The following is a 15,583-nucleotide window of genomic DNA, read 5'->3' as shown; positions in this document are numbered from 1 at the left end:
TTGCTTTGATTGTATATTTTCATACTCCCTCCCAAAGTCAAACTACTGTAATCACGCGTGAAACCTCTGATTGTTCTGAGTTTTGAAATTACCTTCTTTGTTCTTTCTTCAATGATGTATTAGTGTGTTAAGAATTCTGACCCCCAGGTAAATGTAATGTCCAACCTGTTCAATGTTATATTGGTCAATCATCCAGTCGGCCTTTGTAATTTTTAATTTATTCCTATTACAATCCATGATTTTAGCTTTAGTGAAATGTATCTCTAGGTTATTCCTTTTGGAGTAATATAATAGAGCCACAATAGATCTCTTAAGGCCAATTGTAGTTTGGTCTAGAATAACCGTTTCCCATGTTTTTGCTGTCCCTGTTTTCACAGCAGCAATTTTTACTGTGGTGTTTTTCACAAAGGCCTTTATTGGTGATTTCTTTTTAAATGGGGGGTTGCCTCCAGCTATCCTGTCTAACCCACCCCCATTACCTCACCCTGCCACACACCACCCCAAATACCCTATCCCAAACACACAACATATTTATGTAAAAGAAAAATATAAATCACCAAAAACGGCTGCGGCAAAAACACCACGTCTAAAATATCTGCGGTTAAAACAGCCATGGGAAAAAAAAGGTTAGAGAATATCAACATCGTCGGCATAGCCGAGCCAGGATACATTCTTTGTATCTATTGCTAGGGGAAATTATGAATGCACTCCGTTGCTCTTGCTATATGAGCCATACAGATGTTAAAATGCATGGGCAAGAGAATGCATCACTGCTTTAACCCTATTCTCTTTTAATGGGATTAGGTAATATACCAGATGTGTTCAGTCATGCTCATCATAGTAGTGTCACTGTAAAGTGACCATCATACTAACCAAACCATTAGGGATGTCCCAGCGGATTAGTTTCTTCCACAGAATATCTGTGTCAACTTTATCAAAAGCTGATTTATAATCTATGAAAGCAGCATAAATGGGAGGAGACAGGCCTTTCTTAGCACAATGCATTAACTGTTGCAATGTAAGAATATTATGAATTGTGGAGCAGCCCTTTCAAAACACGGATTGGTAAGGCTGTAGTAAATTCCTTTCTAAAGCCCATTCAGTTAGATTATTAAGTAATATGTTTGCATATACCTTGCTGTAAGAATCCAGCATTGCAAGAAGTCTATAATTATCTGTTTCTATAAGTGCTCCTTTCTTATGCACCGGGATAATAAGGGACTGTCTCCAGGTATCCAGTATAGAATTAGAAATAATGAATGCAGTATTTTTTACTAATAACCAGCCTTTCTTATGAAAACAATATTGGCAAGTCCATCAGGGCCAGAGGCTCTTGAGGGTTTTAGTCTTTTTATAATTTCCTTAGTGTATTCTTCGTCCATCCTGTACTCGTATTTGAATTGTGTTTACTTTCTATCATGAAGAAAAGGTCTTTTTACTCCCGGGTATCTCGTTTGGATTATCCGAAACAATTATTTCCAACACTGCGGTTAGTACAAGAAAATTCGTTTTTTATTGGTGTTTTCTTGTGTGGTTCATTCATAAGAAATATTTGTGTTTTAAGAAACACTGTTTGAGACTTGCTGTGCAAGTTTGGTCAGCCGACACGTGTTTCGACCCAATCGGTCTTTCTCAAGGCTGAGCAATGTTCAAGAGTGCCAAGTGATATGTGGTTGGTGACAATTAGGTGACAAGTAGTAGTACATTCATTTGTGGTGTTTAAATGATGTGGAAAAATAGTGACAGGTTAAGTACATAACATCAAAACACATTGATGTGTTGAAATTGAGGATTTGGTTTTCAAATTGAAAGAAAAGCGGGGAGGAAGAAGAGAGAAAGTCAGCAAACTGTTGGATTAAGGTATTTGGTAATCGGGATGAGGTGGAATGCCTCTTACCATGTACTGATTGCTGTGTGCCCTCAGTGGGGTTCTGTATATGAGGACTGTCCTTATGGCAGTGCTGGCTCCTGTTGGGCCCTGGAGGGAGAGGTGAAAAGATGAGCTAATGAAATGGTTGGATGGTTCCATTTAGAGGCGTGGGTGGGCACTGAATCGGCATGCCCGATTGGCTCTCCCGTAGCGTTATTGTAGCGTGTCTACAGGGTGCCCCAGGTGGGTGTTGCTGGCTGGGGCCAAGTCCCATTGGCGGTGTGGAAAAGACATCAAGAGCTTTTCTTGAACAGCTCTTGTGTGTTTCCAGCCATTACAGTGTCTGCTGTTGTTATACGGCATTGAAATCACATCACGGGCATTGTGCAGAGCAAAAGGATAGCGAAATACAGAGCTGTTAATAGCTGCCGGTTCCTATGGAAAACGGCTGCATACTATCAATATGGGAGGGCGGTGGGGCTTACCTGTGTGTTCTGTCCGGCGTCCTGGGCGGTACTGTGCTGATCTGCCAAACAACGCAGGGATCCGCCATTATGAATAGTCCGCGTTAGCATTGAATCACATATGGTGATTAATCGCGCATGCGCGATTGTGTAGTGTCTCTGGGCTGATCCCAGCGCATGCATGTCAGGACTAAGGATCGCGCATGCGTTGTGGATCATTGAGGGAATTCTCCAGTGTTTGAGTGGTATGTGTGTAATGTGGGAAGCTGATGGCTTCCCTATTGCTGTTATGATGCCCGCTCCCGGGGAGCCGGTTCAAGCCCTGCGTCCCCGAAAGCGGACATCCAGTCCCCAAGGAAGGACCCAGCAACCCCATATAGGGGCCCTTTGGACAGTGTCCTGGCGCCTATGGCGCCAGGCTCATAAAAGACATCAGTCCTGGCGCCATAGGCGCCGGGCTCATTATGGGAGTGCTTGGGTGCACTTACCTGATGCAGACCATGCTGCAGGATCCCGGCCTCCTTGAGGCCTGAAAGGAACTACTTTACCTGTGGGACTAATTTACCATCCGGGCGTGGTGGGGGAAGGATACATACCTGATTGGAGGAAGGATACATACCTGGAACTTCTTCCAAGGCTATTTAAACCACACCCAAACAGCCACACGTGCTTCGCGTTGTTCTGCATCTAGCAGCTGGACGCTCACCGTGTCTGCTCCTGCATCCTGACTTCTGCCACGCCTGCCAGCATCCTGGATCACCTGCAAAGGAAGAGAAGAAGAGAACAAAAGAAGGAAAAGTCCTTACCTGCTAAAACCGCATCCCGGAGACATCTCGCCGACAATCCTGAAAAGGAAGACTTTTATTTAAAAGCTCATCGCGTCGATCGCTGCAGCGCCGCATTCCACTCACCTTTACAGGGCGCCTCCATGTTCAGCAGCGATCATCCGGATTCGCAGTCACGCCCCAGCGCCTAGGGAGAAAAAGACCAGAACAAAAGTTGAGAGAGAGAAGGGAATAAGGAAAGCTAAATCTCCATGTTAAGACTTACCTGTTGATTCATTCCCTCTCCATTTCGGGTCCGCGCCGCATCCTGGCATTTCCGGACCCCGGCCCCCCAAAAGAGACATCAGCGTTAATGAGCGAATGAAAAGACATTACCAAAAAACGCTCATTAAAGACTTTTCTACAAGGATTTCACCTCTCATCTCGGGTCGGTGCCTGTTCCCCGGCATTCCGTACCCCGGCCCCTATGGGGAAAAAGACACTAGCATTAGTACATTAATGCATGGACACAAGGGGAACCTCTTATCAAAAAACTTATCTGGAAGCCAAGCAAGTTTGGTTCTCACCAATCCGAAAATCCAGTGAAGTAACTGGATACCAACGCCCCCCTGCATCAGAAGCAGGATGGAGAGCTCGTCCTTCTGGACCCTAAGGTGAGACGCTACGAAGAATCACAGAAGGATTTCGAGGAGGGTGAGAGGGGAAAGTGGGAGGCCGATTGCATTACCCCGCAGACAGTTAATCCCCTATTTTTGTCTACAGAAGGATACTTCTGCGAGTCAGACAAGCCAGTTTTGGGGGCCCGGTCCAGTCCTTCTTCCGAACCCTGCGTATCACCTTAGAAGAGGTCACATCAGCTTCCCACATTACACACATACCACTCAAACACTGGAGAATTCCCTCACTGATCCACGACACATGCGCGATCCTTAGTCCTGACACACATGCGCTGGGATCAGCCCAGAGACACTACACAATCGCGCATGCGCGATTAATCACCATACGTGATTCAACGCCAACGCTGACTATTCATAATGGCGGATCCCTGCGTGGTATGGCAGATCAGCACAGTACCGCCCAGGACGCCGGACAGAACACACAGGTAAGCCCCACCGCCCGCCCATATTGATAGTATGCAGCCGTTTTCCATAGGAACCGGCAGCTATTAACAGCTCCGTATTTCGCTATCCTTTTAAACCCGGCGGAGAAACACACACGAGCTCTGCACAATGCCCGTGATGTGATTTCAATGCCGTATAACAACAGCAGACACTGTAACGGCTGGAAACACACAAGAGCTCTTCAAGAAAAGCTCTTGATGTCTTTTCCACACCGCCAATGGGACTTGGCCCCAGCCAGCAACACCCACCGGGGGAACACTGTAGACACGCTACAATCACGCTAAGGGAGAGCCACTCGGGCACACCGATTCAGTGCCCACCCACGCCTCTAAATGGAACCATCCAACCATTTCATTAGCTCATCTTTTCACCTCTCCCTCCAGGGCCCAACAGGAGCCAGGACTGCCATAAGGACAGTCCTCATATGCAGAACCCCACTGAGGGCACACAGCAATCAGTACATGGTAAGAGGCATTCCACCTCATCCCGATTACCAAATACCTTAATCCAACAGTTTGCTGACTTTCTCTCTTCTTCCTCCCCGCTTTTCTTTCAATTTGAAAACCACTTCCTCAATTTCAACACATCAATGTGTTTTGATGTTATGTACTTAACCTGTCACTATTTTTCCACATCACTTAAACACCACAAATTAATGTACTACTACTTGTCACCTAATTGTCACCAACCACATATCACTTGGCACTCTTGAACATTGCACAGCCTTGAGAAAGACCCTTTGGGTCGAAACACGTGTCGGCTGACCAAACTTGCACAGCAAGTCTCAAACAGTGTTTCTTAAAACACAAATATTTCTTATGAGTGAACCACACAAGAAAACACCAATAAAAAACGAATTTTCTCGTACTAACCGCAGTGTTGGAAATAATTATTTCAGATAATCCAAACGAGATACCCGGGAGTAAAAAGACCTTTTCTTCTACCTACCAAACTGGGGCTTAGGCTAAACCCCAAAACCACTCCTGTGATCTTGCTAAAACTCACAATCACAATGCAAATGGAGCTTAGCACAGGCAGGTTCAATTCCTAGAGCCTCAACCTACCTCTACTGTCTATCATACCTTGATTTGTTTTGGGCTATTACCCTTTCTCTCAATATATGTGGACCAGGTCTGTTTGTCTATGGAATTCAGTACATTATCTATTTCTGTATTTCCATGTGCTCAGATGATATGACAAAGGTGTTTTTGTTCTTGCTTTATCACATTCAGCATTAATTGCCATTTGGTCATTTGTATCGATCTCTTATGAGCTCTCAGACAATTCTGGCAGGTAATTTTGGCTTTATGCAAAATGAATGTAAAGTTTCACACTCTTTAGAAGGATATCATCTTTTGCCTTGGCGTATCATCCGTCTTAGTACATGTTTTATTTTAAAAGCTATCACGGCATGCGTCTGGTGTATTATTCTGCATAGAATTGGGCAGATCTAAAGCTCACCATTTTGAATCAGAAACCCCTCTATGTTCCGTTGTTGATTTGGGGATTGCATGATTTCTCTCTGGGCCATGTTAACTTTACCAACATTCCCTTCTGTACACATTATGTTAATAACTTTGTGATTTATCTCATACTTTCCCTCACTCATAAGCTGGTTTTGAGGTGTGCTCATGCTCATGTTATCTATCACTAATGGCAGCGTGGTCACTAAGAGGGGTATGTACTATTTTCTGTTTTCCAGCTACATTTCTTCCGCTTACGTTTACAATCTTTTCATCCAACATACTTCTTCTAGAACCACAGTGCCAAGTAAATGGTGCTTCGTCTTCTATGGACTTAAACATAGCTAAGTCACTCAAGTACATACTTTCGGCCCATCTTGAACCTCTTTTATTGCTGTTGCTATATTCATTGGCGATGTTATCTGCGTTATTGGTGATAAAAGGAGAAAAAAGTATATTTTCATAGTAGATTTTGCAATTGGCATTAAAGTCCTCTCCAATTATAAAAATGTTTTTGCTGTCCACTTCATATAATTGTGTCCATAAGTGATTGACAACACAAATGTTAACCTTAGTATTAGTGACACAGGCCGGATCGTAGATATTTATCACAATCAATGTAATTGTAGTTTCTTACCTTATAATAATTTTGGCTGCCAATATGTGCGTGGAGGAAGTCTTACCAGCGATTCATTTGATCTCGTAGTAGTTACGGGTACCAATCACAAGACCGCCAGGCGGCCAGACTCTTTTTTATCCTTTTTTTCACGACAATTCACCATGATATATCGATATCATATAAGTCAGTACATAACCATGTTTCCTGAATTGAAAAGATGATGTTTCTTCAATATATCCAATCCCTCTTTTCTTTGTGTATAGTGTGTGTGACCATACGTATTCCAGGAAGCAAGGCTTAATTTGGGCGCTTTTATGGTTAGGAACATTCCTTTCTTCGCTTTAAGATGGCTATGTGAAGCCATGCCCAAGTGTCACCATTCTCTTTTATTGCCAATGTTTTTAAAGGTTTGTCTTGCATGACACTTATCTCTTTCCCAGTTTTATTTACATGTGATTATAATGTTGTTGAATTCTACATAGCTCTCATTAAACACTGAAGGGCTATCCAATGGTCTGATGTAAATGTCATAGCCCATTTTTAAGAAACATTTCAAATGGGTTAATGTCAATTGTGTGATGTGTGGGGAGTAGCAGTTAACACAAGTTAAATGTCCATTAGGAGTCTTTAAATTTGATAAAGTCAATATCTTCAGAGATAATGTCTTGCAAGCAAGGGAGCAGATACAATAGAGAATGGCATATCTATTCAATGGAGGAGTCTTAAGTGTCCCAAATATTTTGTTTACATAAAATGATTTTGTGACATGGCCTTCTTCCCCCACTGAAGTTGGAAACTATAGGAGTCCAGTTTTCCAGTGCTTTCACTTCAATATGTATGGTGTCATTTTCATCAGATGTCATCCTTTCCTCTATCAGACTATCGTATTGTCTGGTGTAATTACAGACTCTGTTCTGTGTTCCATGATTGATTCGGGAGGTTGATGGTCATCTGTGTCTGCAGTATGATTGGTCACAGCCAAATATCCAAATAGTTACTCTGTCGTTTGCTTTTTTAAACTTTTTACCTTGCACGTTTAGTGCTAGGTTTTTGTGCCAGATCGTAATATCATACACCAGTCTCTATTAATGTACAATTGTTTTAGTCAGATCGTGTGGCTCGCCTGAGTTTTTTGTTCTTTCATCTGTTCTTTTGGGGACTAGTCAAAGGGGAAGAGATGGCGATTACTACAGATGAAGAGGCACAAGGAAATTCTATGACTTCTTGCTGAACAAACTGTTCATCAAGTTTTATGATTTCTGTGAATTCTGTTTTCACTTGAGCATCGTTGTTGCTAATCAGTGAAACAGAGTTGGCAGTCCCTTCATTTGGAGCAGCTCTTGGGTCAAGTTGAGTCTGAATGCACTTCAGAATTTCATGTTGCATGTCCATGTCTAATGTAATTTCTGACTTGCGCTAATAAATGATTTGAGTTCTATATGCACAAAATCTATGGTCATTGTCTGTAAAGATGTGCCAGTTACTTCAGTAGTCAGAAAACATGTATCCAATCTCAGCGTATACTTAAGTTATCGTTTTCATGGTGTATAGTATCTGAATTTATGTTGGTATCAATGCCTTGCTTGGTCTATACTTGACTGGTTGCCACCCTTGTGTTTCTCTCTGTAGACTGTAACATAGTTCTAACAATGCATTAAAATAAACTTGCAGTACTCCGTATTAGTTCTGCGCCTCACTATAATTTTCTGACCCTCATTATTGATATATTTAGTGCGGCATTTGTAAACAAAACAATGACATACTGCAAATGCCATACAAACAGTAAATACACTTTTAGACGGGAATGTGTAATATTGTGCATGATTTGCTAATATCGAGTCAAGACCACTTCAAAAGGTCTCATATATACTTTATTCGGTTTGTTATTTCCTGCCAACATGTTTTACAACCACCACCTGGTCTTTATCAAGGCAGAGTAACATTTAATTACTCCATAAATTATACCAAAAATAAAGTTATATCCTGCATAAAGACAATATCCATGCAAATGCATTGAAAAACCCATAGGAATTAGTGTTATTATATACAAAAAAACTAATCATAGTACCACAAAATCATATGCAAGCAAAAGAAAAATACATACAAGAGACACATAATAACAACAAAATATATGTTGAGGAAACAAAAGAAAAATAAATGTTAGTATGCGACCAATATTTGTTAAAAAGCGTTCCATGCGTGAAAGTAAAGCATCCCAATTTCTCACCCTAATAGTACATTCTCAAAACTCCTTATTTATGGATTCGCGGGTTATTTCTTGAAGTCTTTTTGTTAGCCCGAATAGATGGGTAAGCTCCAATAATGTCATACAGAAAAAAAAAATATTGCGAAAAATAAGAAAAATAAAAGAAATGTTGGTTGAGATTGGGGGTCTACACTTATATGCTCATCCCCAAAAAAGCACCACATATTAATCACGGCTGCTGACTCGCTAAATTTCCATTGCATGTGTATACTTCTTGTACTTCAAATTGGACTGTACCTTGTTCAATCTGTCTATCTTTCGAGTAACTGTGAAATAAGAAGCAAAGTTTTTTTAAGTAAATGCACTGTGCTGCCGAGTAACTGCTGATTGAAGCCCAAAATAGCAGACATGTTGTTTACCCTTTTATTTGCAGAACGGTAGCGTTCCTATTGTGGGGCAGGTATAAGTACAAACGTCCGTTTCAATCAATGATTTCTAAAAAGGAAATATAAATAAATAGGGAAGAGCTTTGTTAGTGTACTGCAGATAATGGATGGAGGTTTGGAATAAATGTGGATCCAGGTTCAAGGAATGTTACGACTTAAACTGCAGTTTTACCTGTGAATAATGAGGTGAATCGCTTCCCTGCTGCGATCAGCTTTCACGTTGCAGCAGTGGCCGTGTGCTAGCCGGCCGCCATCTTGAGAATATTTCGAGTTTGTTCATACCTATAGACGTATATATGTGATGTCACTACGTGTGCATGTGACATCACCTCATAGTTACCGCTTGTGTCCCATGAATTGTTAAGTGTCATTCATTTGCTAAATCATTGGCTGTATCGATTTTATCATATACTTGATAGAAAATAAGATTATTGCTGTATTATTAGAATACAGGACTCAAATTAAAAAAAAATAACAAATGCGCAAAAATACGTTTTTTATAAAATCTTCCACATTGTTCATGCCATCTTGCACATTATTGAAAGCGAGAGTCAGATTAGACAAATTAGATGGACTCCTCTCTATAAACTACTGTTGATGCAATAGATCAGTTATGGCCAGGAGTTTTATATATCAGTAAATAAATAACAACTAGAGAAAATGATCTATGAATAGCATACATAAATGTGAATTCCCTGCCAATCTACCAGCATTTATTTAAAAACAAAACACTCTATGGAGGGCTTTGATGTTGTTATGAATTCATATGATATCAGTAACAGCTATGTTAAGTCCACCAGAGAAAATCATCTGGATAAGTGTCCATTGGTGTTTAAAGAAAAACGGACACCTCATGTTCAGTGTTTAAGCCAAGGTTAGTTGTTCTGAATAGACAAATAATTCGCCATTACTGCCTCTGATAGTGCTGCGTACATGTTTCAGTCCCATAAATCTAATTGGCATCTTATCTTCCCAGTATTCCTTGCTCCAGTGTGCCACCAGGGGAAGTCTTGGATCTTGGCTTCCTATCATTGCTATATGCTCTCTCATTTGCATGCAGAGTTCTTGTATGGTACTACCAATGTAGATTTGACCACAAACACAAATAATAGCATGTATTACATACATGTTTCATCTTGCAGTTAATCAAGTTTAGATAAGATTCTTGAACCAAGCTGGTTTGGCATGAATACATTGTGATAAATCTCACTTGGTTGTAATTGACTTTGTTCTCTTGAGATGTTGGTAGTAGCAGTGTGGATCTGTCCCTGTGCTACATTGTGTTGTAAGCCTTAGTTAAGGGATCCACATCATACCCTCATCTGAATTTGTTGTTAATCAAATTGCATTCCTCATCAAAGGAGCCTTCTGTACTACAATGTCTGTGTGCTAGTATCTATTCCCAGTGGTACTGTTTTTGTGACAACTTTGTGCATAACCTTCAGTGGGTTTCTGTACATCCATGAATGTAGTTTAGTTTATTTTACTTATTTATTAATTGTTCATTTATAATGCGCTTACTACCAGCAAGTGGTTTCTAAGTGCGGGATTCGAACCTGTGTTGTGCCATGTTGTCTTGCTTCCAAGACAAACAAGTTACCCCTCAGCTATCCTTCCTCCTTAGTCTTTTTTTTTTCTTTTTTCTTTTTATGGAACGCTTCACGAATTTGCGTGTCATCCTTGTGCAGGGGCCATGCTAATCTTCTCTGTATCGTTTCAATTTTAGTATATGTGCTGCCGAAGCGAGCACCCTTCCTCCTTTGTCATGTACATGATTGTTGAGATCTAACAAACTGACCACTTCCTTGCTAGCTGTGCTGCTGAATTGTATCCCAAAATCATTATTATTGAGGTGCATTAGGTATTGTTTCAAGTTCCTCCATTGTGCCTTGCCATATCATAAATATGTCAACTAAGCCAGGTGTTGACATGTTGGTATAAAGGTGCATTGTTAACCATATGTGTTGTTTCAAAAAATCCCATGAAAAGGTAAGCAATGGACGGGGCATAACAAGCTCCCACAGCAATTCCTCTAGCAATTGTCTGTTTGTAAAACTGCCCATCAAATAGATGGTAAATTGCAATAGTTATTTTAACATCTCATAATGATGATAATGATGATAATACGAAGCCAAACTAGCAGATGCCTGTTTGATGTATATAAAGCTTTAACATCAATTGTTATTAAAATGAAATTGGTGTTCCATTTAAAGTTCTCATTCAATTGCAAAATATAAGTTGAATCTCTGGCATAAGATTTTCATTCCAAGACCTTCGGTCTAACAGCGTTATGAATATATATAGAAACGTTTTCTGATAACCAGTCGCTACCACCAATAATAGGTCTTACCTCTGGAAGTTCGTCATATGTTTTATGAACGTTTGGTAAAAAAATATGTTGTAAGAATCGTAAGCAATTCACACAAGAGGACATTTTCTCATCCGTTAGGAGTCCTCTTCTTTGCCATTTGGTTATTAGTTCTTTACCATTAGTCAATAATCTATTTTTGAAATTAGCCATAATCTCTCTGGTGAGATTAACTACAAGTTTAATGTAGCAACCTGGTGTACTAAGGTGTTTACTCTTTGTTTAATGTAGTCTGACTTCAGTAAGACTACATTGCCACCTTTGTCTGCTTCTATGATTATTATGCTATCTTCTTCACAGTTTATGCAGTGCCTGTCATTCTATGGGAGGTTACATTTCGTATTTCTTGTATTGTTTTTGTCCATTTGCTTGTGTAAATCCATGATGAATGCTGTGTGGAAAGTGTCTATCAGATTCTCATTTACTAGGAATTGTGTAACATTAGATTTGCTTTTCATTTCTGGGGCGGAGAAAGTGCCACATTCAATATTAAGATCCTGAATCAGTGTAGTTTCTGTAATATCCATGCTTTCCTCTAGAAGCCTGTCTTTTTGTAAATCTTGTATTGTAAGGTCACTGATTTATCAATGTTTCATCAGATTGATGCTGTACAATTTTATGTTTAAAATATGTCTTCTATTTCAATTTTCTTATACATTTGAATGGGTCATTATGGATATCTACGTAGTTATTTCTGTAGTTGGTGCCAATGAGAGAACTTTATAGAGTACTCAGTAGTTGACAATATTTTGTCTGATAGATTTAAAACTAAACTCATATTCTGCCCTTTCACGTCTGTTTTCTTATGCCTGATCTTGTTTTGATTCTGTTTTTCTCTTCCGTTGTTTCTAAATCTCTTGGTTCCACCTATCTTGCCTCTTGTTATATGGGGTCTATTCTGATAGCATCTACTGGATAGTCCTGACATCTAACATGTTTTGGGGTGTTCCGTCTGTAAAAGCAAAAGGAAATATCGAGGCTGAGTACCCCAAAAGGAAATACACCAAACACGGGATTATAAAGATTCACAGATCTTTATTCTATAACTGTACAATTTACAAAGAAACAAAGTATCAGATAGCTATCTGGCCCTCAGTACATCACAGTGAATACCAGCCCTTTTGGTGTGAGAAGTGAGAGGTACTGGACATCCAAACATTTACACTTTTTATACAGTTTTGATCATAATGTCCAGCCCCACTACAGGTTAATAATTCTCGGTCTAGGGTTTGTGCCGAGTTCACTTCTAGTTTGTCCAAATGGATCATTTTCAGTTTGTACATCAACAAGTCACAATGGCAACAGTGTATCTTCGGATTTAACATTTAGCCTCAACAAACGTCCTATACAATGTAGTTCAGCAAGTGTCCACGTTCAGTATTTAGACAGCATTGTATTTGATGTATGTCCGCAGATCGGACTTGTTGGCACAGGTAATCCTCTGTCTACAAGTCAGACATGGGACAAGGTATCTTTACTCGACCCAAACATTTGGCCAACGCACAGTTTAGATATTAACTTGTATTCAAAAGTCGGGACGGCTAAATTACAAGCGGGAAACACTGTCCACCATTTTATAACACAGAACTACTTTGGAGTGGAAATCAAAATGGCGGACGGACCTAAAATGGCGGCTAAATCGATCTAAGATCGGAACTTTGGAACGTGGAATTCTTCGCAGAGCAACTGGGCTGAGGCCAATATATACAATGAAGGAGGCACAATATCTGCTTGTTAATTGAGCATCATTTGAGTTCAAGTCAATTGCACTTGATTCTGTATCAGGTTCACTTTCTACATCTGAGCTAAGTGGTGATGAGGTTGGTATGCTATTTTATGATGTTAATGCCTTATTTAAGTCATATGTGTATACTCTATCTTAGCGGTAGTCCCTGTTGTCCATGAATAACTTTCTAGATTTCTGATTTTTACTTCATTTTACTGTACATGGTTTCAACATTTTTCTTTTTAGAAACGTCTGGTGCTTCCATTTTCCTGTATTTCCTTAGTAAGAATTTGAGATGAGATTCATTTGTGTTCACGCACTGCATGAATGATTAACAATTCTTTCATAACTTTGAAGCAGTTAAGTTTTATTCCCATTTCTCAGCTACAGCCGTATCATCCTTGTGTGAGTGGACCTCTGATCTCCCTAACCCAAAACAGGGCCACCTCTTAAGAAGCGAGTAAACGCTTGTCCGTGAAGCAAGTTTATTGTACAAATGGCCAGGAGGGGCTAGATGATGCTGTAGAGTCAAACTAACCTGAGTCTCCCCGAACCACACAAAGATTTCACATTATATACATTTTGCAACATTTAAAACACTCCCACATATTTTGTTACAAAATCCTCCCCCAAACATGATTGGTTAACCCTATACAAATAAATCTAATCCTCTTCAGTTCCAACGCTCTCATTGGATACATGTATTTAACCACCATCCCCTTTTCCTTACATTTACATTAGCTCAGATTTACAGCATACCCCTTTTCAGGATCTTTCCATAGTAGGTCATGACATAATCGTATGGTTACATCTTCGCACAACAGTCCTAATTTAGTTCCAACTGGCCGAGGACCTCTCACCCCGATAGTGATGCACATGGCTTTTCCAAGGATACTTCAACTATACGAGTAGGGAGAGAAACAAACAAATTCCCTTTGAACTGGTGGTAAGCATCTTATCCGCCCAGACTTACTGGCATCCTAATTTCATGCTAATTTCTAATGACTACCATTTCACTTCCTGGTAATCCCTGAGAACCTGATCAAAACCCATATATCATTTGTCCACTCTGCCCTTAAGCACCCCTTGCACCGGGTTTATTACCTAGCCCCAAACACACACTACCAGGTGGCTGGACTTCTCTCCTCACTGAATAATAGGCTCCCATGTACTTAAAAATATTACATTGCCTCTCCACAATAGTACCAAGTTGTAAAAACCTTGCCTGGTTGCAGCTGACCATGTTGATGTTATCGCAGCTACCTGCAGTTATCTGCCTTCCCCAGCCTTCAACCTCGATCAACCAGCTTCCCTAGTCAAACAGAGTTAATCCCACCACCCCAGGTTTCTGCAGCTTACACAACCTCTAGCTACGAGGGGACTGTAACGCTCACCTGATTCCCACGGAGGCGCAGGTCTGGCTTCGAGTGCTGATGCTTCTTCAATGGTGAAGCGCAGGACTCTGAAGATGGACACGAAGGGCCCTCAACTTTGGCTTCTCCGGCTCGCAGGAATATTCCCCTGTGCGTGAAAAGGGAGAATTACCTACTGACTGAGTTATGCTCAAGCCTCTCACTCTCTTCCAACCCTCCACGATACCCTTCCACGATTCCCCGTGAAGTCTCACCTTAGGGTCTGAAAGGACGAGCTCTCCATCCTGCTTCTGACGCAGGGGCGCGTTGAACCCAGTTACTTCACTGGATTGAGGTTGGATGGGAGTTCAGGTAAGCTTGATTATACTGGTAAGGCGCTGTAAAAGTTCTGTTGCAAGTTCAAAAGTTCAAGCTTTAAATAATAATGTTCATTGTCTTTTTTCAGGTGATGAACGAAGATTCCTTTGGAGACTTCTTGCAACAAAGCGCTAATGTTGATGTCTTTTCCCCATAGGGGCCGGGGTTCGGAATGCCGGAGATATGGCGCCGACCCGAAGTGAAACGTGCAGTTCCAGTAAAGATCTGGTAAATCCTAGATGAGCGCTCAGGTAATGTTTTTGCATTCGCTCATCTAATGTCTTTGTCTTTTTTCCCCATAGGGGCCGGGGTCCGGAAAATGCTTGGAAGCAGCAAGACCCGAAATGAAATGGGAATGACCCAACAGGTAAGTCTTAGAAGGAAACTGAGCTTTTCCTATTCCCTTCCTTCTCTCACCTCTTATTCTTGTCTTTTTCTCTCGGCTCTGGGAAGTGGCTGTGTATCCGGATGATCGCTGCTGAAGATGGAGGAACCCAGGAAAGGTGAGTGAAATGCAGCGCTGCAGCGATCGTAACGAAATGCTTTTAAAAATGATGTCTTCCCTTTCAGGATCGTCAGTGATGTCTCCGTGGTGCAGATTAGCTGGTAGGTCTCTTGTCTCCCTTTGCAGGTGACCCAGGATGCTGACGGGCGTGGCTGAAGTCCAGATGCAGGAGCTGACACGGTGAGCGTCCAGCTGCGAGGAGCAGAACAACGCGAAGCGTGAGTTGCTGATCGGGTGTGGTTTAAATAGCTTTGGAAGAAGTTCCAAGTGTGTATCCTTC

The 15,583-nt window shown here is 41.0% G+C and overlaps 1 non-coding gene across 1 annotated transcript; it reads right to left on the bottom strand.

Moving 5' to 3' along the window:
• Window positions 1–10,617: 10,617 nt before the first annotated feature.
• Window positions 10,618–10,724, bottom strand: LOC138448193 (U6 spliceosomal RNA). The gene has a single exon (XR_011260040.1). It is a non-coding gene; the product is annotated as a U6 spliceosomal RNA (small nuclear RNA).
• Between the last annotated feature and the right edge of the window lie 4,859 nt (window positions 10,725–15,583).

This window comes from Ambystoma mexicanum, chromosome 3q, assembly GCF_040938575.1.
Source record: "Ambystoma mexicanum isolate Mex_15411 chromosome 3q, UKY_AmexF1_1, whole genome shotgun sequence".
NCBI lineage: Eukaryota > Metazoa > Chordata > Amphibia > Caudata > Ambystomatidae > Ambystoma > Ambystoma mexicanum.
The sequence above is the reverse complement of the archived record's forward strand: the minus strand, read 5'-3'. Positions and strand labels throughout refer to the sequence as shown.